At 42.4% G+C, this 26,225-nt stretch overlaps 1 long non-coding RNA gene across 1 annotated transcript; it reads left to right on the top strand.

Annotated features, from left to right (window-relative positions):
• The first annotated feature begins 16,780 nt into the window (after window positions 1-16,780).
• Window positions 16,781-17,575, top strand: LOC111064786. Its single transcript, XR_002606905.2, has 3 exons — window positions 16,781-16,960; window positions 17,432-17,467; window positions 17,563-17,575. It is a non-coding gene; the product is annotated as an uncharacterized LOC111064786 (long non-coding RNA).
• The last annotated feature ends 8,650 nt before the right edge of the window (window positions 17,576-26,225 follow it).

The following is a 26,225-nucleotide window of genomic DNA, read 5'->3' as shown; positions in this document are numbered from 1 at the left end:
AGAGTCCTTGCTCTGGTGCTCTGGTGCTCAGGTCCTCGCGTTCAGTCGTTCCGTTTGCTGCGACGGCGCCATTTGTATGAAAAATCGCCAGGATGCTAATACGTTTGACTTCCGTTGACGGATTACCGACTATTTTCGGTCTACCCCGAGCTCTCCCTGGCTTTGGGGAGTTTTTGCAAAATTGCTGCGTTTCACATTTCATTTGAATATTTTACTCGAATGTTTTTTGTTGTTGTTGTTGTGCTGGTTTGTCTATTTGGCTGAGTGGAGCAAGAGGAGGATGATAAAGGGAGCTCTGTGGGCAATGCTATCTGATAATTTGCTCTGCTGCTGAATGGCAGCAAAACAAAACCCGATAAGTAATAGGCCCTAGACATCGGGCAGGTTGAGTCCACAAGCACGGCCCGAAATTTCCGTAAAATGGTAAAATAATAATAATTAAAAATAATAGAAACCCTGCCAAATATATTCCTTTCTAGACAGCAAACCTGCTCAAAACTCTCCTTTTCTGTTTTAGTTTTGCTCTCGTTCAGTTTGGTTACTATCTCTCGCCAATTTTTTTCAGTGTACGGCTTTGTTCAACGCATTGATATGCAAATTTTCAAATACGCTTCTGCATTTCACTCTCTTTCAGGGTTTTTTTTTTTGTTGTTGGCAGTTGGCAGGTTTCGTGTTGTGTTCCCTTTTTGGTGCTGGACGTTTTTCTATTTTGGCACCATTTTGATTGCCATGAATGAGTAACGACCGGAAAGCTGTTTTTATGGCCAGTGATAGCAGCCAGAGCCAGCAGCAGCAGCGGCAGCAGTTGCATCCACATTCACACCCATTGAAGGTGGGCCAGACCTGGAAAACGACGGACATAAAGTTTGGTCTCCCTCCTTCTGTCTCTACCTCTCTCGTTCGCCCTATCAGAGCGGCTGATAAGCGCGAAGCAAATTGAAAACGGCGCCAGCATTCGAAAGGCGTTGAAATGACAAGCGGCGGCAGGACCGCAGCAGATGATGAGGGAAACCTGGCAATTTCGTTGATGGATTTCTGTTAATGGACCTGCCAAAAAGTGCCAAAATTACTTCAAAGGGCGGGGGACGGGGGCCCACCAAATGATTGTTGCAAAAAAATATTTAAATAAATTGCTGTCATTTGTAGGTAGTGTCTGTCTGGATGCTGGGGGCTGGGTGCTCGGCCTCCCCTCCCTCTCTCGGCAATCATTGTGCTTCGGTTTTATTTTGTTTCTAAATTGAAATTGCAATGCAAACAATTTAAATGGGATTTGCATAAATTTGTGAGAATTTTGTCATTGGTCAAGGGATCCCGGCTCCGGGATCCGGGATGCACAGCACAAGGACTCAAGGCCCAAAAACTAAATCGGTTTTGTGTGGCTGGACAAATCACTTGTAAATTGAATTAGTTTCCCCCTGCAACTTGCAACGCAACCCTTTCAGCCACCATCCAGCCACCATACCACCCCGGAGATCTCACCCTCTCCAGAATTCGAATTTCACGCATATGTGCGTTTATACAATTTGCCCAATTTTCAATAATAACCGAACAGAACTCAGCAACAGAGAACACAGTCACCATGTTGCATGGGTGCAAAAACCGAATCAACATAAAATTTGCCGATATAAAAATATTCTATGATAAAAACAAGAAGGTAAAGATGATTTCAGTTGGTTTATGGAGACTTTGGAATGCTCTTTTTAAATATTACGAATTATAGTGATACATAAAAGAAGGATAAGTAGGTGAACATTGATGGAAAATAATTTCTAAGACCAGTCAGAAGGGCCGACAAATAAATCTATTATGCATAGATCTGTAATAATAGAATATTAAAGACTTCTATGTCCCACAGCTAATGGATCCACTCGCATTTTTTTCACTAAACAAAGGACAACCAACCACAAAGGGTTGTGTGAATGAGATCGTATTTTAAGTCTTTTTTTTTCTCACCGGCTACAACTCAATTATGGCTGGGACACACACACACACACAGCCCACAGGAACCACCCACACACATGACTTGACAAGGTTTGCATTATGTTTGGGTGTTTTTTTTTCTTTCTGTTCTGTCCTCTGCTGTTTTTGCTTTTTTTATGATAAGTAGCCGCTGGCTATGAAAAATCCTTTGAAACCCAGACCCAGACCCTGCACCCAATCAACACCCCACACAGAGAATGTGCACGAAATCACGAAAAATTTTCCCTCATCAATTTTCGTACATGATTTGCGGGAAAAGTGTTGTTCGGTCTTCGAAATGAAAATCGAAGCCGCTTAAAGCCAAAGCCGGACCCCAAAGTCAATGTCCCTGCCATGTGTCGGCTTGTATGTTTTTTTGTTTTTTTTTCTTTTTAATACCCGTCACATGTTTTGACGTGGTCAGGATAAAAAAAAAACAATATTCGTTCGGTTTCCACATTTTACAATTTTTATGGTAATGCTGTAAAAACACACACACATTTTGTAACAGTCCGCAAGAGTGAAAAAAAAAATAAGTGAGAGAAATAAAGGATAATAATGCAAAAACAGCAAAGAGATTTGGGCCCAGTATCAGGGTCCAATACCAGAACCAGGTACCCCCCAGGCCGAAAAAATTACACTTTGATGTTGCTTTTTTTTGGCATTTTGTTACCTCGTCGCTCACCGACTTTAGGCCCATTAATAAATGCAAATAAAATATGTTTAAATTGCATTATTAAAAAAAAGGTGCATTTTCGGCCATCGTTAATTTATATGCAAATACATTTTTGATAGCTAAAATGTCACTGCAGTTGCCGGCAATTTTCTTTTTTCCTTTCATACTTTTTATACAGGTATTTAAATTTTATTTCCTTTATACATATATGTACATATTCCTCTTTTTTGTTGCGGTCGATCCGTGAAACGAGCCCCATTAATTTTGATAGTTCCCATATGCCAGTCAGATATCCTTTTGATGGACACGATGCGGTCAGGTGGGTCGAGGGACATTTACTTTGACATTTCATAGCGCTGCCATGGCAATGGTAGGATGTGCAGTGTTTTTTTCTTTTGTGTGCATTTGATTAAACATAATTTTATTAGTCGAATTTCATTAATTTGCAGCTTGCGCGTAATTTAATATTTATAGTTGGCTGGCCTCGATTCTAATTAAATGCAAATATTACTATAATTAAAAGGCGGGGGCAGCATGGAACTATATAAGCTTCGATTACAAATTGCGTTCGGTGATATGTTTAAGGGAGATACTAATGTGGCTAGGAGGCTAATGGGCATCTTTAATAAATAATAAATTACCCAGCAGATATAATTACTTCATAGGAAACAATTGAGAGAAGATTCGGATGTTAAGTATTCAATCCTTTCATTCGTATCTACCATAAGACCCAATCCCTCTAATGACTAATTTTTGCTGCTCCTCTGCCGAACAAAAGCTCTTTCGGACGCCTAATTCACTTTTAATTAACAAGTCCCAGTCAGTCCAGACCAGAAACTTTGTTAGCAAATGAAAAGAAATTCAATTAAGCTTATTTGAGCGTTAAAAGCCAATCATGTCATGGGGCCTGCCAAAAGCACAATGCAGCAGTCCGCACAAAAGGCCGCAACGATGGCAGTCCTGGACGGGTATGAGGACTAAGGAGGTGACAGCCGAAACAGGCTGTTGGACAGTGGAAGGGTTGCAGACTGCAGACTGAAGGTGTCGCGACGTCGACACATGGATGATGCAGATGCAGTTTGGGAGTCGGAGGTTGGAAATCCTTGCAATCCGTGACTTGAAATCGCAGTAAGCCGACGGATTTTGTCCGTCTGTTTGTCCCTGAGGCGATTTAAATGCCTCTTTGCCTTTAATTGCATGGTCAACCCTGTCGCATTCGTAGTCCCTGCCCACAGAAAAACCCTTCAGGGGGGGTATATAAATTGCATTCGATGTGGGCTGACGATGATTTGCAATTTGCATTTTGCAATTTCTCCAACTAGTCTCTGGCTCTCGCTCTGGTCTCTGGTCTCTGTCTCTATCTCTCTATCCATCCTTTGGTTTTGGTTTTTGCATACCAATTAATTAGATGCGAATGCAATTTTAATTACAGTCAACGCCGATGCCGATGCATTTGCCAAATTGAAGCTGTAAATTTATGGCCAACACTGTTTCCAAAGAGAGAGAGAGTCAGCGGGTGAGTATAAGTAGTGGGTGTGTGTGGGCTGAGTGGTCAGTGGTGGCAACTGTACCTACACTGGTAACTGATTTCCAACTGTGTTTTGCATTGTCGATTGGGACCTTGATTGATCGCCACACAGTCATCAACATCATCATAATCGTCATCATCGCCATCAGGGTCGACATCATCGTCATTTACTCATACATACGTCAGTCAAGTCAGTCGTGAATGTAAGCAAACATGATGGCGGTCACGTGTCGTCCTTGTAAGCTTCCCCGAGCAGGACACGTGTTCCATGCCGCCGTCGTTGTCTAGAACATTTGATTTTTTTTACCCCTGCCTCGTCTCTCTCTACACTTTTTTGTGAAGTGCTCTTCGGGCCGAAGGGGGTGGAATCCGCCTCGGGTGGATAGGTGGAAGCTTCTGTTGGGTTTTGTCATAGTTTATATTCTCTTTTTTAACCCAAGCTAAGCCCAAAAGCATGATTTGATTTTCGGTTTTTCTTTCGCTGAAAGCACATTAACGGCTGTTTTCACTCATCAACGCTTTGCTAAGTGTTAGAATGGAGTGGGATTTTAAGTGTGTGTGTGTGTGTGGCTGGAATGAGTGTGGCTAATAAAGTTGGGATCTCTTGGGAGTTGTCTTCACACTAAGAAAACCGTAGGGAAAATAAGAAAAGGCTATATTCAACACAGTCCAGAATTAACAGCTAGCTAAAATAGAAAGAACAGAACTCGTGTTCGTTACAGAGGCATGTTAATGTAGCAGCGAGCGAAAACGAGAGTGAGAAGAAGCCACATTACTTTCGCTTTCGTTCCCTAATGTTCGTAACAGAGTCATGTTAATAACAGCAAATGAGAACGAGAGTGGAAAAAAGCCCTGACCTACATTAACTTTGTGATCTACACAGCTACATTTGTACACAAGCTTTTGCTCGGCCACACACATTCGCTTTCGTTCTCTGCTTTGAGATGTGGAGCAGAGAGAAGAAACGACGACGGCTGATCTGCAAGCCGAGCATTGACTAGCCCACGCTGTGTGATGCGCGGAGTCCAATTTCGGAGCAGAGCTGTTAGCTGCATGCGCATGGACTCTTATCACAGTTTTCTTAGTTATCCCCTGCTTTTTTGGTTTTGTGAAAATATCATCATTGCTTCTTATCAGAACAAATTCTCTGCTGTTTGTTACAGAGGTATGTTAATGTAGCAGCAAACGAAAACGAGAGTGAAAAGAAGCCACGCTACTTTCGCTTTCGTTCCCTAATGTTCGTAACAGAGTCATGTTAATAACAGCAAATGAGAACGAGAGTGGAAAAAAGCCCTGACCTACATTAACTTTGTGATCTACACAGCTACATTTGTACACAAGCTTTTGCTCGGCCACACACTTTCGCTTTCGTCTCTGCTTTGGGGAGCGGGGAAACGACGACGGCGACGGCGCCGAGCATGTAGCCCACCGCGCCCCCCCCACCACGGCCACTCACTTTCGCTTTCGTTCTCTGCTGTGTGGTGCGGAGACATACACGACGTCCGATTTCGGAGCAGAGCTGTGAGCTTGGACTCTTATCACACTCCCTCTTATTCTTAGTTCTGTGAAACTATCATCAGTGCTTCTTATTTTCATTAGACTTAAGGTTCTGTGCGCGTGTAATTAATAATTTTTTTCCCGTCTACCTCTTCCTAGTTATTATTCGCTTCTGTCAAATTAAACCAGGGCTCGGCACGGCCCACCCTGGGTGGGACAGGCGCGCGCTGCGCTGCCGGTACACCGACAGATAAAAGCAGCGGCGCTCGTATGGCTCGGCAAGCCGGCACTTGTGCCGTTTCACACCAGATCAGCGGCACAGTTGCTGACAGCCGCATCAGAGCCACGTACGCAACTACTGATACTAGACAAAAGTTCATGGGTTGGGCAATATTATTTTTGTTATTATTTTATTATTATTTTGTTTGGTTTTGTTATTATTTTATTTACGTTTTCTTTTTTATAATTTTATTTTTTATTATTTTGTTTAAACTTTTCTTGAAGTTTCAACACGAAATAATTGCAGCATCAACCACATAGATTCGTGCAGGTAGCGACCGGTTCGGCGTCCTTGGTTTAGCTCGCACAGCGACTTCACTGTATGGGTGCCGAGCCCTGAATTAAACCCATTATTATGACGCACTTAAACTACCATTCGAAACCCACTAGAGCCACGCCCGCCTTTAAACCACTTGAGATCAACCGATCACCCTTCTCATAGGTAGGAACATGGGATATGGAACCCTTACTCAGAGAACGAACAAACCCTTGAAAACGTTTTTCAAATGACTTCATTTTATAATTTAGAATTGAAAAATTGCATAAACCTAAATGGAAAACGTGTCTATGGCTGCGCTAACCCCCAGCTCCTGTCCCTGCCCATCCTTAGCTCTTTCACGCACCAGGCCAGGGTTGACGGGACCCTTGAAAGTGCTCTATAGAGTGCGTGAGGCGTACGCACAAATGCCAACAAACAATTGCGAAACATTTACACAGACACACGCCGAAAGAGTACAACAAAAAAATAACACAAATTCGTCAAAAATCAAAATCGAATCACACAAAAATAATAGAAGCCATTGAGAGACAGAACCCGCGTTTATCTGAGAATGGGAATGACTTTGACACCCCCGGGCGCATTAGCAGGACACGCGCCTCGTCCCAAACAAAGGCAGAATTGGCAGCGGAATCAGAAGTAGAAACAATCACAGCAATCCTAAAAAATAGTGGCAACAATGCTGTCAGCGACGACAAACATTAACAGAAACCAAACAGCAAATTGCCCGAATCTATGCCGTCCGAGGAACGTGGCTTAGTACCCAAAAGCCCTGCGACCGCCTGCCGCCACTGTTTGCACAAAAGTTTGTTCGAACAATTATTACATTTGTTTAACTTTCCCTGAGAGGAACGTAACGGAGGAGGGAGTGGGCAATTATTTTACCCAGCAGGAGGCAAGGCGTATTGGACAGGGGGCACTTCTGGCACGGACATCGAAATTAGGCAACAGAATGGACACGGAAACTATGATGCTAAAGTTCAAACAAAAATCGAATTGTATGCGTTTAATTGGTTCGTATGTAAACTGCAGCAGATTAAACATGATCATAAATCGCTTATATATTCGATATAAAATCTGCTGCTTCCTTTCAACCCTTCTAGGGTATCAGAAAGTCGTACGTTTACACCTTCCGTTCAAAGTCTTCTGTTTATTGTTCTTGTCGCCGGCATTCACTACCCAAAAACTCAGCCATTGCCGTCGGCTGTCGAGTTAATTCAAGAAAAACTCTCCCACACAGTGGAAATAGAGGGAGAGGTGAATGGTAGAAGCTGTTGCTGATTCCGCTTCTAAGAGCAATTCCCTGCCAAAAGGATTCTCAGCCGCAAATCCTTTACGTGTGCCGCAGAGACTTTGTTTTAATTGCCACGAAAAATTGCTCATACGCTTGATTGCTCCGTGAAGAAGTCGCGAGTTCCGGTTGCCGTTCTCGTTTCGCGGTTGTTGCCGTCGGCATTTGTTTGGTTAGCGGGGTTTTTTTTTGGGAAACTTTTTGGCTTCAGCTCGGGGTTTTTGTTTTTACTATTGTTGAAGTTAGGTCCTAGGTTGTGTGGCGACTGTGCAAACATTTCACTTGCAGAAGGCAGCAGCCTCGGATAAGCAAAGAAAAGGGTTAGAAGAGCGATGTGTAGGTGGGAGTGGATTAAGGGTAAGGGTGAGGAATACTTCCATTGCAATTATCAGTTTAATGTGGAGTATAAGATGTCCCATTCGCATGAATGAAGCATTAATTTATCTGGTTACCTTCTACGTTTAACTAAATAGTTCCATAGATTATTTCTTGTCTACTCTAGACCTCTAGAATCCATAACCCTTTACCAACACTCTAGGACCACAAGGGTTCAGGATTCATTATCAAAAGATAGATGGGATGGGAGGATAAGGAAGAGCAATCAGCAAACTGAAGCCCAGACCACTAACCCCCTTTTTTGTCCCCACCCATGCCGCTCATCATCCATTATTCTAATTGCCTGGCCACCGCTTGGTCCAGCTTCGTCGTCCTCGTCCCCACGTCAACCCAATGGATTGGCGAGACTGGCTTAGGCCGAGAGCACTTCATAAATCAGCTTCAAACGGGCAATTAATCATATCACAGCAGAGACACATACGCACCACTCATATGGGAACAAGGACATTTTATATAACACCTGAGCAAAAAGCCAAAACCGTAACCCCGATTCTGTACCGCAAAATGTCAAAATAAATTTTACACACAGCCGGGGCAAAAAAAAACAAAAAATTATGCACAGCAAATAAGCCGCAAAACCAAAAATTGGCTGCCAAAATCTGGCACAGCATCCTAATTGATTTATGAGGGTTTCCCCACGCAAACCCTCCTAAAAGACCTAACCCCACGATACGCCAAAAACCCAAACTCCCAAACTCTTTTTGCGCTTGAAATTAAGCTGAAAATTACGCAAAATAAATGATATACGCAAATAAATTGAAATTTATTGAGTCCAAATGTTGTGTGTGTGTTTTTGTTTTGCTGTTTCCATTCCCATATGTTGCACAAATACTAGGTATATACATATATATGCAACTGTAGTATAGGGTTTTTTTGTATGTGTGTGTTTGGCATCAGCTTGGGATATGTAAATTCGCTTTTTTGTGTTGCAAGGTGAAAGAGTGAAAGAGGGAAAAACACATTGCCCTGCGGATTTTAATTAAGCCCAAAAAGGAGTGAACAAATAATAGAAATCCGGTGGAATCGATTCGTAGATACCGCTTGATCAAACGACACAATAATGAACCAATTAAAATAATTTCTTTAAATATGAACGGTTATCTTCCCTAACTTCAAATACACCCACTTTAGCCTACCTAGAAATCCTCGTTTCAGTAAGGCTGGCATACCCTTAGCCATAGCCGTACCCTTGATCAAACGTTATGCAAAAAAAGGGCGGCTCAGATCACACCACAGTATCCTTCTCATAAAGCTGCCACGGAACATGGACATGTAACAGGATTAATGCACTGTTTTCCCCTTCTCTTTTTGATCACCCTTGCCACCGTCTATGGCATATGGCGATGGCGCTGCCACAGATTGGCTTTCCATTTGATTTGCATTGCATTTAATGAAAAATTATTTTCAAATTTGTCTGTTTAATCGTGTGACAATTGGTCAAATGGTCCGTCGTTCGTCTTCCGTCCCGCTCTCTGTTTGCGTAACCCCTCGTAACCACATTGGAAATAAATCAAAGGAATTTCGTGTATTTTTTTGCGTCCCCCGGTTTTGGTGTTTAATGATTGGTAAGCTTTGCAATTAGGAAATTAGTTTGATTTTTAATTAACATGCGGTTACGGTTTTCCATGCCATGCCATACCATTTTCATTTCCATTTCCCTGTTTTCGGGGTTTGTTGGTTTTTCCCTATTTGTTTTTGTGTTTTTTGTGTAAATTACGCAAATCATTTAATGCGTTTTTGTGGTTAGAATTGTTTTCCCTTTATTTGCTGTGTGTGTGCGTGTGCGAGGGTTTTTTCATATTAAATTTCACCCGCTGAGATTTGCATTTAATGAGCTTCTAAGTGGATTTTAATTTAATTAATGAAACACTGATTTTTTTACTTTTAATTTTATTATTTTTTTTTTGTTTGTTGGTTAGATTTATTTTATTTGTTGTTGCTGCTCATTTGAATATTCTGTTGTTGCAATTGTATTGTAGTTTTTGAGTTCTAATTGAGTGGAATCGAAACCATAAGGTTTAGGTTCTACGGTTATCAATTTCAAATGTTAAAATTCTTCATCCAATAAGGGTTCAATGATTTTTTAGGGTTTGCATTAAAATGTAAATCCGAATTTTAGATAAAAGCTTTAATTAGGTGTCAGGAAATCCATTAAATATTTCATTCATCGTAGATTATGAACATCTTTTAAAATAAATGATTTAACGGTAAATTGAAACCAAAACTCATCTTCTTTAAAATACGCTACAAAAGATAAGTGTCATTTGTCTTATCAGCCTTCGGTGGAGCTAATTTGACTGTTATCATTCATTTATTATCTATGTTTAAACACTTAATAAATAAAGTTATCCACTATCTCCCCCCTGTATGCCCACAAGGCAAGCTATTTCCACCTCTATTCAGCATCGTTCTACCAGTATTTGCTCGATATTTTCATTTCCATCGAATGTTGAAGTCCGCCCACTCATTAATGATTACCAACACTGGCACTTTGATTACACCTTCCTTCCCTTTCTAATTATCTCCACCCCTTTCACTCCCGCCCTTATTATCCTATAAATCTCCGCCATTTAAGCCTTTTTTGCCGCCTTCGCCTCTGTGCGCCACACAAAATTCATTTAACGAATGCATTTAATGAAATCTTCTTTTGCCTGGGCCAAAATCTAATTAGCTTTTGGGAGCTTTGCAGGAGTAACTAATTACCAGGATGCAGCAACAGCAGCAGCACCAGCAGCAGTGGACGACTTTCATGTTTGATCCTGTACAAATTAACAAATTGTATACGTTTATTAAGAGAGCAAAGCAAACGGAAAGAACACACACAGCCGGAACGAGAAAAAACTTGCAAACGTCATCGAAAATGTGTTCAGAGACCGAGACCCACAATTCCGACTCTTACTTGGCTGCTGTCCTGGGCTGGGCTGGGCTGCACTCAAGTGGCTTTATCAGTGGTGTGTGTAACCACAGCTCACAGGACTCTCGGGGTACATGCTGGGCAGGATGTGGCCGGGATATCCTTTACAATTTTTTGAGGGAAAAAGCGAAACGCCGAATGAAAATTGCATTCAATTGAGCGCATTTATTGTTTGAATTAAGTCATGAGGAAAATTCCATTAGAATGGCAGAGAAAACTGCACTCGAGGCAGCATCGCGTCGGATGGGTGGGTGGGTTCAGGAGACTGGGACTCTGGGACTGGGATTGTGCTCCGGTTTGGGGGCGTGCTGCATCCCTGGCAGACACATGTGGCGCATTAGACGGGCCTTGGCATTAAATGGGATTTTATGCAGCGACTTTGGACTCTTGTGCCTCTTTTGTCTCGAAAGCAATCAGCCACATTTAACAAAATACCGTATGATGCGTGGGTGGGGTGTCGGTGTTTTGCTCTGCTCTGCTCTCGTCTGGGTGTATCCTGGTTTGGGTGAATCTTCCTCCCTCATTTGTGTGTTGTGTGTGTGCACCACCTGCAACATGCTGATTGACAGCTCTCGACTGCAATTTCGAGTTGCATGAACAAAACAAAATGCTGCACTTGATTAAGTCTCCTTTTATGAATCAGGAAAAATTATTGGTTCTCCGGAACGACTAGAAGTTACTCTTTGGCAGCTTCAAAAACAATATCCCTTGAAGCAATTTTCTAGATATTTAACGAATCTTTGCAGTCAATAACTGAATGTATTTTTAAGCAATTAAATCCGATGCTTTTCTTGTATTTTGTAATGTTCCACAAAACTTTCAACCAATCCAAACCTCAAACACATTGAACTCCTCATAAATCTTTGCCAGCACATATGGAGTAGGTTTGAGTAAAAAATTGTCATCGCAATGTTATGATTGGTTTCTGTGTTCAGTTTTTAATTAGTTAGGCCGAGAATGACACACAAAAAGAGATGCCACAAAGGACATTGAAAGTAACAGGCCCCAGAGGGAGCCTGCATTCTGCATTGGCCAGAGTTAATTAATTTTTCAGAAGAAGAAAAAAAAAATAACAGAGAACAGAAAGATAAAGTACAAAAAGCCAAAAACGAAATGCATTTATGCTGGGAAGATACGAGTGGCAAGGAAAACCGCACACAGAGATGAGGGACAAATACTGAGGCACAGTTGGTGTTGGCTTGTGATAGAACGATAAAGTTTGTCCAGGCACGGAACCCCATAGCCGCCCCCCTACACGCCCCGTACAAGTTCCGAGGTCCGAGCTCAACCACATTGTTTGCCATACACTTCATTTATTTGGAATTAGACCGGGCACTCGGGCCACTCTGCTTCGCTCAGCTTGATGCACTCGAATTTGAATCCTTTATGAAGCGTGGCAGCAACAAGGAGCCACCCAGGACCCAGGCACACATGCTCATGCATACGTACGGCAAGTCGCAGCAGCCAGAAGTAGTCTCGGACTGAACTCCTGGCTCCAGTTTTGTGCATCAGACCAAAAACCATTGATTGTCATCGAATAGCCTCCTGCAGAAGTAGCAGTAGAAGTAGAAGAAGAACAGGCTAAAAGGGACAGTGTGAGGGAGAGTAAGGATAAAAGGACGATGGAGGCAACTCTCAAGCTGCTGCTGGTGCTATTCCTGCTGCTCCTGTGTGTGTCTCTGCTGCTTAATAGTCAAAGTGTCCGGGTTCCATTTCCACTTTTGCCTGCAGTTGGCAGTGCCCTTCCTCCACTTCCTCCCATCTCCCATGTGGAGTTTACGTGTTTTTGTACATTTGTTACGCTACACGTAATGCAATGTGTGTGTGTATGGAGAGGACACTCTGTGCATAGAGTGGGGAGCCTCTTCCCAGTCCTGCATCCTGTGCGACTGTGACTTAGTCCATGCCACGTCACGCTACACTTGATAAATCTCTAATGCCACTTTGGGTGTGCCAACCACACAACCGGACAACCCCGGACTCCACTCCCCTTCCGCTCACCACAACTCACCTCAGAGTTTGCCCTCATGTGGGGACTCCCTTTTGAGTGGCTCTCTCTCTCTCTCTCTCCTCTCTCCCTTTCTGTCTCTCATCACCATCCTCTCCAACTGAGTCTCCCATTTTCAGCATTTGTGTAATTTCTGTTGCTGTCGTTGTCTCATGTCCACTTCCCCGCCCGGAATATCTTTCTCTTTCCCAGTTCGATTATTAAACGTTGGAAATTTTGTACAAATGTTTGTGGGGCCACCTGTGTGTCTGTGTGTGGGGTTGACTGTTTGTGCTTCTCTGTACCTGGTCTGTCCCTGAGGTGCTCTATTGATGATCCTTTCGGCCAATGTTTAATCAAAGTTAATTCGAGGTATTGTTGGTCAATTGTGTGGTTTTGGCTTAATGCTTGGCCAAGAAGAACAAAGTGTATTGAATTTTAAACTTTCATGGGATGAAACACTGAAGGAAAAACGAAGGGAATTTCCTTAAAGTTATTTGACTTTTCCTCTGATTGCAATTGACTTCTAAGGAAGCTCTTATACCCCACGATATGGTCTCCTCCTTAAATCGTTCCCTTTAAAATTTCCTTCACTTTTGACTATGGGTACACTCCATCCCTGGCGTAATCCGCAATCCCCAATCAACCCACCCGCCTGGAATTCCAGATGCACCCTAATGAGCTTTTCGTCAGTGTCGCCTGCTCATTTCAGTGTTCCTGTGTTCCCCAGTGCTCTGCCTAATTCCTTAATTAAAATCGAAGCCTACTCACAGGAGGGCATAACATTGGTAAAATCCATTGACTGATTGCAATATTTCACTTTTAAGTCACAGGCCATCGCCGTGACTCTGCCGCCGTCCACGTCCACGTAGTGTCGGGAAACCCGGGAAAACAAACAAACAGAAACAGAAGGGAACGGAACAGAACAGTACGCAGGGGCTTAATTTGTATGATCAAGTGAACAAAACAGAACAGTACCGAAAAGAGGTGGCTGTGAGGTGGCCCTGGCGAGTCTCTACTGCTGCTGCTTTATTAAAAAGGACACTCGGACCACAAGCATCAAAACCTGTAATCTGTGCAACAAAGTTGCAGCTTCCTAACATACTCCTACAGTATAAAGGGAATAAGTAGTTTTAGATGAAATTCGACTGAGATATTTACAGATTATGTAACTGATTAAGTGAAAGGACTGACAAGTATATCTTGGTAAACGATCACTGAGCAAATATCAAGCGTTTCAATGACTCCTTGGTGTTCTTTCATGAATTGATGATCATATTGATAAACATTAAGGAACGCTCAAATTTTATATCCTGCATTTCCAGCCAAAATTCTTCTAAGAGCATCCAATAGTCGTTTTAGGATGTATTTCGTTTTGTTCTTCTTGTTTCGAAATGAGATTTGCCGTTAGTCGGAACCACTTGACATGCAGCTAACCAAATGAGCTGAATGGAACAGCAGCGAACACCGAACTCAAACCCAAGCCCCAAACTCAGGAGGAACCCTCCGCTCGGGTGGTGTGGGTTGGGTGGGATGGTTGTGCCAAATGACGTCGAAGGGGAGTCAGTTCAGTCTCGATGTCGTCGTCGCCGTCGCCGCCGCCGCCGCGTCGCTCCAGCATAATAAATTAACAAATTTGTCGGCGTCTCTTTCGATATTCGTGCGGCGCTGACAGGACGATGGGCCGCATCCACCTGTGTCCACTTTTGTTGTCCATTTCGTTGCTGCCAATCATGTCGGATTAATAACAGCGAACATACACACACACACACATACACACATGGGCAAACGGATACAAGAGATGCTTTATTCATGGCAGCCGAAGCATTCAAGTAAAATGGCAGCTGTGTCAGCGTCAACGATGCTGCTGTCCCAATGTCTATGGACTGTCCATGACTGTCCCACTGTCCTTGACTCTGTCCATGACTGGACTGTGCCGCCTGTCCAGTGCACAATGGCGCTGCCAAATGACGCATCCCAGGTTGTCCAGTGCATTACACGAGAGACAGAGAGAAGGAGAGAGAGAGAGAGAGTGTGTGTGTCCATCTCCCCCACACTTTTTGGAGTTGTAGCGGGCCTCGCATCTATTCTCCGGCTCCCAACCCCACTCTCTCTCTGTCTCACACTCTCCAGCTCTTTGTGTTTTAATTGTAACGGGCAGTCGCATGTTTCGAGTGCATTTTGTGTGAGGTTCCGTTACTTCAACTGTGCCTCTCCCTGCCTCCGATTCTTCTGTTTTCTCTTTCTTTCTTTCTCCCTGCGGTGTCCTGTCAATATTTTGCGTATTTCATTGTTGCATTCCGTCCTCCGCCTGCCATTCCATTTGCTCTTTTTACTCTTTTGTTGTGTGTGAGATTTATAAGCGGAGTGGCGCTCGCTCTCCCATACCCCAAGCAACCGCAACATGTTGCGGCTCACTCCCAATACCCCAAAACCCCCAGCACCCCAAACACATCCACCTGCTGACCAACCTGTGGCCTGGAGCTTTACCCACACATTCATCAAATGTTCGACTGCTGGCAGAGTCCAGTTTGGTTTCACTTTGCTGCGGGCTCAGCATTTTTGCTTTGCTTTTAGTTGTTGCATACCCTGTGCTCCTCGGAACCAAGGGTGTGCTGTGCGTCTTGTAGACGAATGCAAAAGAAGGAAACTACTCACAGTGGGTTTCACAGTATCAACAGACACACTGTCCGTTATTCTGTGAAGTTTCCTAAATATCAAAAGCTATGCTCGCAAGGGCTATAGAAGCCCAAGCGGCCGTCTAGCAATATTATTAAGTATTACCTTCTTTAGTGCTTCGCGTACACTGATTGCTTGCTCCAATTAGAGGGTATCAAGTAGTGTTACACCCTACCGTATAGCACTCTTGCTTGATTCATACCGTTACCGTTTCCCATTGCCGTGGAGTGTCTGTGTTTGTCCGACAATTTAGTGAGGCGTCAGTTTTGGCACCTGCTGCTGCTGGTCGCCTGTTCCTCTACTTCCGTTCTCTAAACCAAAAATTGACCAACAAAATTGGACATTTTTTTCGGTTCTAGTATTTTGTATTTTGTTTGTTTGTAGCCACATGTGTCTCGTTTTTCGAGTGCTGTGCTTTTTTTGGGTATTTTTCATTGCTTCCTTCGGCTCTGAGGGGAATTTAATTTTGGCTCTGAAGCGCGTGACATTCTATTTGCGTTGTGTCCGGGGCATGACACGAATTTGTTTTGAAAATTGAATTAGATTGGCCTGCAGACCGGCAGCCTGATTTGATTGCACTTTGTGGCAGGGAGCGCCATTGCATGGCATCGCATGCGTCCAAAGGAATTTTTCCTGCTCTCGGCAATTTGATTAACTCGGAGAGCGATGCATAAATTATTTCAAATCATGCAGGATCCGGTGCCAGTGGGTTTCAATAGCAACTAGTTAGTGGCTTAGTTGATTAGGGACGGGTCAATCGAAATTGCAACTGCAACTGAGCAAAAATTTAATTTTGACGGAGGTACCCAAACCACCAATAGTCGGCTTGTGCCAATTCCATTTTTTTTTAGGGTAAACAAAATGTGACCTCTTTTACCCTATCATTCAATTATTTAGTGTTAATTATAGCTATGCAGCAATATTACATGAACATATATATATATGTATTGGAAATATAGAGCTAAAAAATTATGGTTACAACGTTCCATTTAAAATTCAATATATTAATCATGATTTGTAGCGTAGGAATTGTACGAGTATCACACTGAAATTTAAAGGCCTGAAATAATTTATTCAAATCGGGACACAGAGTTGGTTCCAACTATATTTTGTATTCTCCATTCATTTTATGGAACAATTCTGTCAATTACACTTTTCTTTGATGTAGGTATTATTTTATTTTTCAATTCCGCGTTTCTATTTGGTGCATAAAATGCGAATTTACTATCGGTCTACTGTGCACCACCTCTAAGAAATGTGTCATCGCTAGGCCATTGTTTCTTAGTACATAAACATTTTGAGTGCATAACTTTTGTTTCTGCCTAATTAATAAAAGAGAAAAACAAACTGGTGTATAAAACACTACGTACATTAATTCCATTGTATAAATCGATTCATCGAACCTGCCGAAACATTTTTTCCCTGTCAACCCCATCCGTACATACCCCAGCCCATTTACATACATACAGTCAACCCTGTGAAAATCAAAGTGAATTCCGTTTTTTTTTTATTGTCAGCCGCGAATTTTATTGCATTTTTATCGCGCCTGCAGCAAAACGAGAGAAGAGATGCGAAAATTTGGCACTCAACCGTCGCTAATCATTTCATTTAACTTTAAAAATATATTTATGAACTTTTCTGGCATTCGACATTTATGACGTAGGCTTGAACCCGACGGACAGATGTTGGCAAAATTGTTCTGGCCCCGACCCTGCACGTGCCCACAATTTTATGATTATTCTTCCTGTGTATCCCCAGTCTATGGCTAATTAGGGCAAAGTCGCAAAATTTGACTATTGGAAAGTCGTAAAAATGTTGTGCAAAAATTTTCTGCACTTCGTCAGTCGTAAAGTTTGTAAATTTACATAATTTAATCCTAATTTTCTAAAACCCGCTGACAGTTTTTTTAAATTTTATTTTACAACCTGATATCGTAAAAATGTAATAGGCTGATGACTAATTTTGTCTAAATTTACATAATGAGGTATGGAAGAGAAATGTTTACTGTATCAAATTAACAGGAAGTTAAGCTCTAAGGTTCATGAACTTTAAACTCACGTATCTTTTTCTTCTTTGTAGGAAACCATTGTAAAACCATTGTCTGTGGTCGGAGTGGAACTAACTGGCTAAACATTTTGGAAAGGGGTCTGAATAAACGCTGTAAACAGTTTCTGAAATCAACTTAATTCAACGCGAGGTAAGCTATCGGGATAATGTGACTGAAAATTAATATATTTCCTTGTAAGTTTAGGAATTTTCGGTATGCAAAACTTAACTTAAACTTGCAAATATTCAGGAGTTCTACTTCCCCTAACCGAACACAATCCAAAGCCAAAAGGAAATGATATTCCCAACTTACGAGTATATCCTTCCGATAGGGGGAAATTTGCATTTCCTACGCTTTTGCATGTGGGTAAGACTCGCGAGAGCCCTGAAATGACTTTTCCAATCTGTCCCCGTTTGTGTTGAATTTTCCAGTTTATTAATTCGCCAATTGACAGACTTATGGCAAATTGAAAACAAAAGCGCGAACAACGCGCCAGAGGGAAAAAAGGGAAATCGGCAATTCAAAATTCGTTATGCATGCTGCTTCTCTTTTGCAGTGAGCGAACGAGAGGCACCAGAGATGCTGGAAAAACAGAGAGAGAGAGAGAGAGAGAGGCGAGAGAGAAAGAGAACAATGGATGCAATAATAAAAATCAAGCCCGCAACGAATTTGTGCAATCAGCTGGAAATTATTTACATGTTTATACGAAATTGAAACAACAAACACAACGCACTCGGGGAACACTGCAAAAAATATATAATACAGAATGGTATGTACTACATATGTACATATGTATTTCCGGGATGTAATATTAAAGCTAATCAATCAAAGTATGTATAAAATCGGAATTCCATAGAACGTTTTTTTTCGTTAATTTAAATTTCGAATTTTTTTCAGTGCAGCCAGAGCGTCCCGAGGGCACGAGCCAATCTCTTTCGCTCTCTTTTTCTCTCACCTTCGCAGTGGCATATGCATGTGTTTGTTGTCCACCTTCCCCGCCCCAGCACGTACGTCTCCATAAAAGGCGCTCAAATTTACATAGAAAATGTCGCACAGATCTCCCACCCCCCAATCTGATTTGCTGTTGGCTTGAAGGTTCGAGTCATAAATATCACAATTAATGATGCAAAAAGTGCGAAAAGAATTTTTATGTGAACAAATTTGCATTGTTCGGAGAGTCCGTGCCCAAAGGATGTGCATATGTATATTTTATGTGGGTTTCACTGTACCCATGAAATGTGGCCAGCAGCTTGATGCGAAAATGAGAGACTGGAAAGCACAAAGCAGAAGAGGGGCAGAAAATACTTCGGTTAGCTGCCACAAATTCTCTTTAAGCAGATTTAAATGTTTGGGTCCTTGGCTCATATCCTTTTATTTCATTTTGGATGCAGCTCCACCTCCGTCACTGATTTATAACGGGACCAATATGTGTGTGTGTGTGTGTGGGCCAAAAGCGTAGAAAGAGAAGGCCAACCAACACTTAGCGGTGCCGAGAAGAGAGCATAACAGGAAAGAGAACATCAATTCAGGCAATTTAGTGCCTCCTTGGCTTCTTGGCTTGCATTTTCCGACCGAAAATAATTTGAATGAAAACTCCATTACGGCTTCCGGGTATGTGTGTGTGTGTGTGCGCTGGATAGAGAGGGAGTCTGGCAGCAGAGACTGAACGTCGCCGTCGTCGGCGTCTTTGGCCGGCGCCAGTGATTCATTCGAAGAGTGACCGCAAGGCGGGAGGTGCCCAGTGGGCGGCAGGCAGTGCAGGCACATGGCATGCTCCCACTTGCGGCTCCGACTGCTGCTTAAATGCACACTTTACACATTTCTCTTTTATTCGGTGCCCTCCTCTGCGCCCTCTCTCTGTCACATACATAAGTCGCATTGGTAGCGAATTTTATATATTCATTCTGTTTGATACCCTTGAATAAAGTAAATATGCATGGCCAAGGCAACAAAGGTACTGACAGGGAAGAGAAGAGGAATTAGTTGTACCTGAACTCTTGGATCACTTTCCCTTGTCTATGATATCTGTGCTGAGATTTAATGATGAACCGCGGAAATAGAACTGACGATAAACCCAACAAAAACAAGTGCCACAAAATCTGTAATTTTACTGCTGTGGTCATTCATCTGCTGTTATCGAAAAGATAGATCTGGCAGGGTAGCAAAAGCTTCGGCTAAAAATTATTTCTTTGGATTTCATATCGTTTCGCTCGGTCTCTCTTTTTGTCGCTTGTTGGGTGTATTTATTTTGCAATTTGCATATTTAATGACTCTTACATGCATGTCCGTCCCCCTCTTTCCATATGCAAATGATCGCGATGCCCCCCTCGCTCGCTCCTCTCCCTCTCTGTTGCCCCCCTTCCAATGGACGAAGCGTGGCCCAATGAAATGCGCATTAACTTGGCTTAAACGTATTCAATTATGCAATGCACTTTTGGCCATCAGTGAGTGTGTGTGTGCGTGTGTGTTTGTGCTGCTCCTCTGATAAGACTTCTTGCGAAAACTTTGGCGCTTCACTTAATTGCTGTCATTAAATTTATGCACCTATGCCATACAATCTTATCATAATCAGGATGCTGCTGCCTCCGCGCTGCCTCCCTCCCACTTAAGCTCATACACACATGCGTTGCCATGCGTTGCATCTCCTCCTCCTGCTCCTCCTCCTCCTCCCGCGCACAATGCACACTTGAGTAATTTCAACGCGGATTATACTAATTAAGCGGACCAATAGCTTCAGCGTGGGGGATCGAGAGTGGAGGGGGGCGCTCCTAAGCGCACCAATAGCCGTCGCTAGGGAGAGGGAATTCTACACCTTACAAGGCTTCCCTTCCCCAACTCCCCCACTGTCGACTTCTCCTCTGGTCAGCTGCATGCTTCCGCTGCCAAAACTCAAAATTCATTATCCGCTTATCGCTCGCTTGCCGCAGAAAGCCTTTTTGGCTGGTACAGTGGTAGGCTCCAGGGTTATATGCTTGGCAAAATAAATAATAATAAATAATAAGCTAAGCATAATTTTTTAATTCTTCTAAATAAATTCTACAATGATTTATGGCTTTTTTGGATCAATTGAAATGTCCGGCTACAAAAAAAGAGATTCATATATGGTTAATATTTGTTCAGACATGTGACCACCAGATATGATCCAGTAATTACATAGAAATTAATTAATTAAATACAAAATTCGAATTTCTGAATCAAGACAATCAAGAAGCTATTTAAATATCTTTTAACTTTTACTGTAACCCAATTTAGTTTCTTCGGCTCTGTCCCACTGTCAAATTTCTTGCCCCAGCACTCAAAAATGAAGATGCCGCAGGGTGATTTATCCCATTGCCATGGACGGGCCGGGCCGGGGCCCTGCTCTGCTCTGCGCCGTTCGTGTGTGTCTGTCATGTTGGCTTAAACAAATCATTTATATGCAGCGTTTGCAATTATTTGCACTTAATTGTGTGTTAAGTGCCCCAGACTGGGATGTGTTGCACATAGCCAACATGTCCTCCTCCTGGTGTTGTTGCTCCTGCTCCTGCTGCTGTTGATGTTGTTGTTGGTGTCATCGTCGCTGGTTATTGCAGCGGAAGCGATGTCCGTTGATTGATATCGCATTCAGGCGTGTTGAAAATTATTTGCATTGATAATTCGCTGATTAATGTTTGCTACCGAATCATCAGCAGCAGCAGCAGCAGCAACATCAACCCCATTCAATTCCTACTCATCCTACTCCTACAATGATATCATTGAGGCATGTCCTGGGCCGCGATTTTGGTCGGTATGTGCGTATTATGCAATGCCATGTTGTGATGTAATATTGATGGGCTGTCCACTCCACTCCACTCCGCTGCCAGTCAGTCAGCCTCTCGCTGTGGCTGCGGTCGAAGCTTTGCTCTGGTTCCGGCCTGTTTCGGCTCGCTACGGCCGGGTTGTGGGAGTGTTTATTGGATTTGCTGAGGTTTTTGCATTAATGCTGTAAACAATTAAGTGAAGCGTATTAAGTCGGATTTGGGGCAGCCGAGGCTATCGCCACTGCGGTGGCACTAACTAATTTATGTTGGCTCATAATCAGGGGGGGGGGCAATCACCTACTGGCTTTGCTATCGCTCGCTTAAATTTATTTTAAATTTATTATTAAAATACTCACTGACAACATATTCAAGGGAAGTTTTTATATGGATTTTATGATTGTTACAATTATATTCTTTTGGTTATAAATAACTGAAATTTTGGGCTGCAATTTATATGTCTATTTTGAGGAACATAAATGAAAAATTAATTTATATTAGCAATTTATCTTCGTTCCTTATTAAATATTCCATTTCCCACAGAATTTACTCTGTGCCGAATCCACAAAATTCGAAGGGAAAATTTGAAAATCATTAGGAAAACATTATAAATAACAAATCAGCTTATTAAAAGCGTCTGCATTTGGTTTTGATGCCATTGCTTTCCGTTGTCTGGCTGCTATGCTGACGGTTTTAAATACTGGCTAAACGAGGGCCTCAAAATAGGACTCCAAAGAATTTATATGGCTTAGAATTTCCCTTGATTTAATGTCTAATTTAGCCAGTACTTAATACTTGTTTTTTTCTGCTGCTCTTCGCTCTTGGCGTTGAGTTAATCTCGCGACAAACGAGACGATGTCGAAGCATTAGCAGAGCAAACAAAAGCTTCCTGTGTGCCCGCCCGCCCGTAGCAGTCCCCCCTCTCCGTCTTCTCTTTGGTTCGATTGGTTCATCCTTTGGCTTGAAGTTCAATTGGCTTCAAACAGAGTTCTTTGCTAATTTATTGCGTTTTAATTCATATGCAAAATGGCAGTGGATGTAATTTTTTTCGTTCAATTTTTGCTTTTAATGTTCCTGGATAAATAATCAAATATGCATGACAATGTGTGTGTGTGTGTGGGGATGTATTGAGAGATGAAGGACACATGAAAGGAAGAAGACAAATCCAGCGAGAGATAAGGGAGCCTTGGATGGAGTATTAGTAGGAATTGGATTGGGGTTTGGGGCTACTTACATATGAAGTTCCTCTTTGGCCAAAATCTAATAAAACTCCGCAGCAGGATGTCCTCGCAAAGAAATTATTTTTTATTCATGCATTAAATTGTTTTGACTTTGGCCCCGATAGAGATCAGGATGTCGTTTCTGGATTTTCTTTATGATTATTATGCCATCCCATTTCCCACTCTCTCTATCTATCTCCCTCTGCATCTCTCTGCCTTTCCCCCCATGCTAATCAAATTACCAGACGTGTGTGTCTGTGTGTGTGTGTGTGTGGCTGCAGGATCTCCTTGGTTACGTACGTAACTCCTCCCCCCACCAACAGCAGCTGAATCATTTCCCAGACAGCATCACCTGACACAGGGACAGGGGTGGAGTGGAGGTGTGGGCAGAAGCTGGAATCGCCTGCAGCACAAATATCAAAAATAATTTGTTTGACAATAAAAGACGATAAACATTAAAATTATGTGCAAGAGATTTTCTTTTTCTCCTTTCTCCTTCTTTTTTGCTGTATGGTTTTACGCAAGGCAAAACGAACAAAAAAAAAAAAATTATGACAATAAAGAGAAAAAGTCTATGCTGGCACAGAGCTGAATACGAAATACTCTTACAAGTATTTAAATATTATAAACATCAGGTTAAACTTGATTCTTATAGGAACTTGTTGTGCAACAAATATATTTCTTTCAGATAGCAGAATTTCGAGACAAGACCGCCAAAGATTGCAAAGAAGATCAACCAAGTAGAATAGGATTTATTAGCCCATTGCCGACAGTCTTCCAGTTTGAAAACCCTGCCGCGTACATGTTTTATAGATAAACCTAATGACTCCCGATCTTCTCTTAATAAGGGTATTCAGCAAAAGAAAAGACATAAAAAAAGCTCTGCCAGCGAGTCAGCGGGGGAGGCCACACAGCAGCGACGTCCGTTGTCAACGCAGCTATCCTCTCTGCCTGCACCCACCTCTCCAGGCACTCCATGTTGATGCTGGCCTCAGGGGGTGGCGCTCTTTGTGGGGGAGTGGAATAAAGATCTCTAATGATTAGTCCGCTAAACTCACTCGTAAATTTGTCAAATCGCTCAAGTTATGCGAATACCATTTTTTCCCCTTATCTCTCTTGTATTTGCATAACTCTCTCTCCGACTCTCCACTCTACCGCTCTCTGGGTCTCTCTTTTTACTCCCTGGGGGCAGCGCTGCTCCTGCTCCTGGCCCTGTCCCTGCTCTGCTGCCCTCTGACCAGCTTTTTATTTGATTATTAAATTAGATTTTTTTTTTCTTTTGCTGGGTTTTCTTTTGCTCTCCCACTTGCACACTCGCACTCTGGCCTCATTAAATATTTCTACGCAATTTTTCCTTGTTATTTTTGCACTTTTCAGAAAACAGGGAAAACATCAAAAAACGCGTGAAAAGTTCTGCTTAACAGCGGAAAATATATTGCTCGAAAATTGTTGCCAAGTTATTTTTCGCTTTTCGTTTTTGCTTTGACAATTGTTTGCCATATTTTTGTATACCCTTGCACTGGGTGTATTACGATATTGCAAATATGTCGGCAATAGACCGAAGGCAGAGATTCTAACTAAGAGTTTGTGTAGATAAAGTTTGCAGGAAAAATCTTCGTGAGAAGCGCTTCGCATTAAACCAGAAAATATTCCAGCTAATTTGAAAGAAATCTAATCCAACTCAGAATACCATTTTATATATAATTCACTCAAAAGCACGTTGGATCTGCAAGGGTATTAAAAGCATCGGCTTTTAAGCCTAGATATCCATTATTTTTTTTCTGTTTATTTTATACATTTTTCTGTTGCTGCATTTTGTAGCCAAAGCTAACGAAGTCTCTTTGTTTTTGCCTTCCGCTTCTCCACACTCTCTCTCTCTCTCCACTCTCTTTCTCACACCCAACCAGTGGGCTGGGGCTGTCTCTGTCTCTGTTTGTTGCAACTTTTCAATTGTTTGGCTTCTGTCATTACCTTTGACATTGGCGCTGCCAACTTGTTGTTGCCTTTTGACTGTCGCCGCCTTTTGTCTTTCGCGCCTTTTGTCCGCGTTCTCTCCCTCTCTCCTTCTGTCTCCCTTCTCCTGTTTATGCCGCTCTCTGCTCTCGCACTCGGCAACTGCTTTGATCTGCTTTAATTGTAATGATGAAGTGCAAGCAGCGCCTCCTCTGCGGCAAGGGATGGGATCCACCCCGCTGGAGCATGAAATTCAATTGAATGGTTTTTGCTTTTAGGTATTTCGTGTAAATATCCTTTCGATCCGAATTGATAAATCTTTGCAATCGGTTTGTGCCATCCCAAGAGACAGTGATCTAACATGGGGGGCTATGTTTACTTTTTGCAGCTATTCCTGTAACTGCCACAACTGCCACAGACATTTGACACATTCACTTAAACTTTGTCTTTTTATTTTTTTTGAACAGTGCAAGCTCCTTGATTTATACGTGCAACCAGTTTGAGTGCACTCCGAGTGCGCTTCTTCACCTTGACCCAGATACCAGATGCGTGTGTGTTCAGCCAACCCTAGGGAAGCAAATCCCTATTCCTTCTAGCCTGTGCTTCGTGTTTTTCTAGTTCAGCGTATGCTGGCTCTACTGCAGAGAGGGGGTACGTGCTCAAAGATGCAACATATGCAAGCAAACTCTGCACAAAAGACGACCTTGAGCCGAAGCCTCCAGCAGATGCATTACGAGAGATTAGGTCTTAAAGCATCCGCTGCCAGAGCTTCCACTTAATAAAGCACACTAATGATGACCACAAATCCAACTCAAAGTAACTCCCTAAACCAGAACCAGGTTCTGGCCCATCCAAATTGAAATGAATCTGCACTTGAGCACGTTCCAACCAGAACCAACTGAAGCAGCATCAGCAACGGCGGACCACTTCTACGAGTAGTATTAGGGAAAAAAGAAACCTCTAATTTATTTTTAATAATCTCGTTTTTGAGTGCGCAAACATTCTGTACGTACGTACCCCCGAGACAGGGACTGCAAAAAAGTACAGAAAAAAACCCAATTGATTTGCTTAGTAAATTTGTGTACTTTCAATTAAGTTAAAAAATGCCTCTAAAGGCACTCAAATAGCCACAGATCTATGTACATAAATACATACATATATGTATGATTGTTTGGTATGGATGATACGAATGTTTGCTTAAGGAAAGTAGTTAGGATGGAGGGATATGGCTTCGTGTACTAGACTAGACGATGCTCTGGAAATGATACCATTTGATGTATGCCTCACTTTGCTGCATACACCCCTTACATACCCTACACACACACACCCACTAAGATTTTCCTCACATGTTGCATACGCAAAAAAAAATAGAAATCTGTTTGTTTATGGGTCACCTTACCAAAACCACTTCACCCTACCCACTGGACGGACGGGACGCACACACATGCACTCGAGCAGCGCTTTCTCTACTTTCTCCGTACTGAGAGAAAGGGTTGCTGAAGGATGGCTGGCTGTATGGGTATCATGTGTGGATGTGTAAGCCAGCAGTGGAAGCAAACAAAAGTGCAAATTCCCGGGGGGACATTTGATTGAATTCAGACAGTTAACCGCCGTCTCTCCCATAATGCGCATTTTTCCAACTCCCAAACTGAAAACCCACGAAATCCTTCACTTTCTGCTTATCTGCCTGGAAGGAAAATAAAAAAAAAAAAATTATAAAATCTTCTTCAGGGTACGGAGTGGTGG

This window comes from Drosophila obscura, unplaced genomic scaffold (genome assembly GCF_018151105.1).
Source record: "Drosophila obscura isolate BZ-5 IFL unplaced genomic scaffold, ASM1815110v1 contig_208, whole genome shotgun sequence".
NCBI classification, from domain to species: Eukaryota; Metazoa; Arthropoda; class Insecta; order Diptera; family Drosophilidae; genus Drosophila; species Drosophila obscura.
The sequence above is the reverse complement of the archived record's forward strand: the minus strand, read 5'-3'. Positions and strand labels throughout refer to the sequence as shown.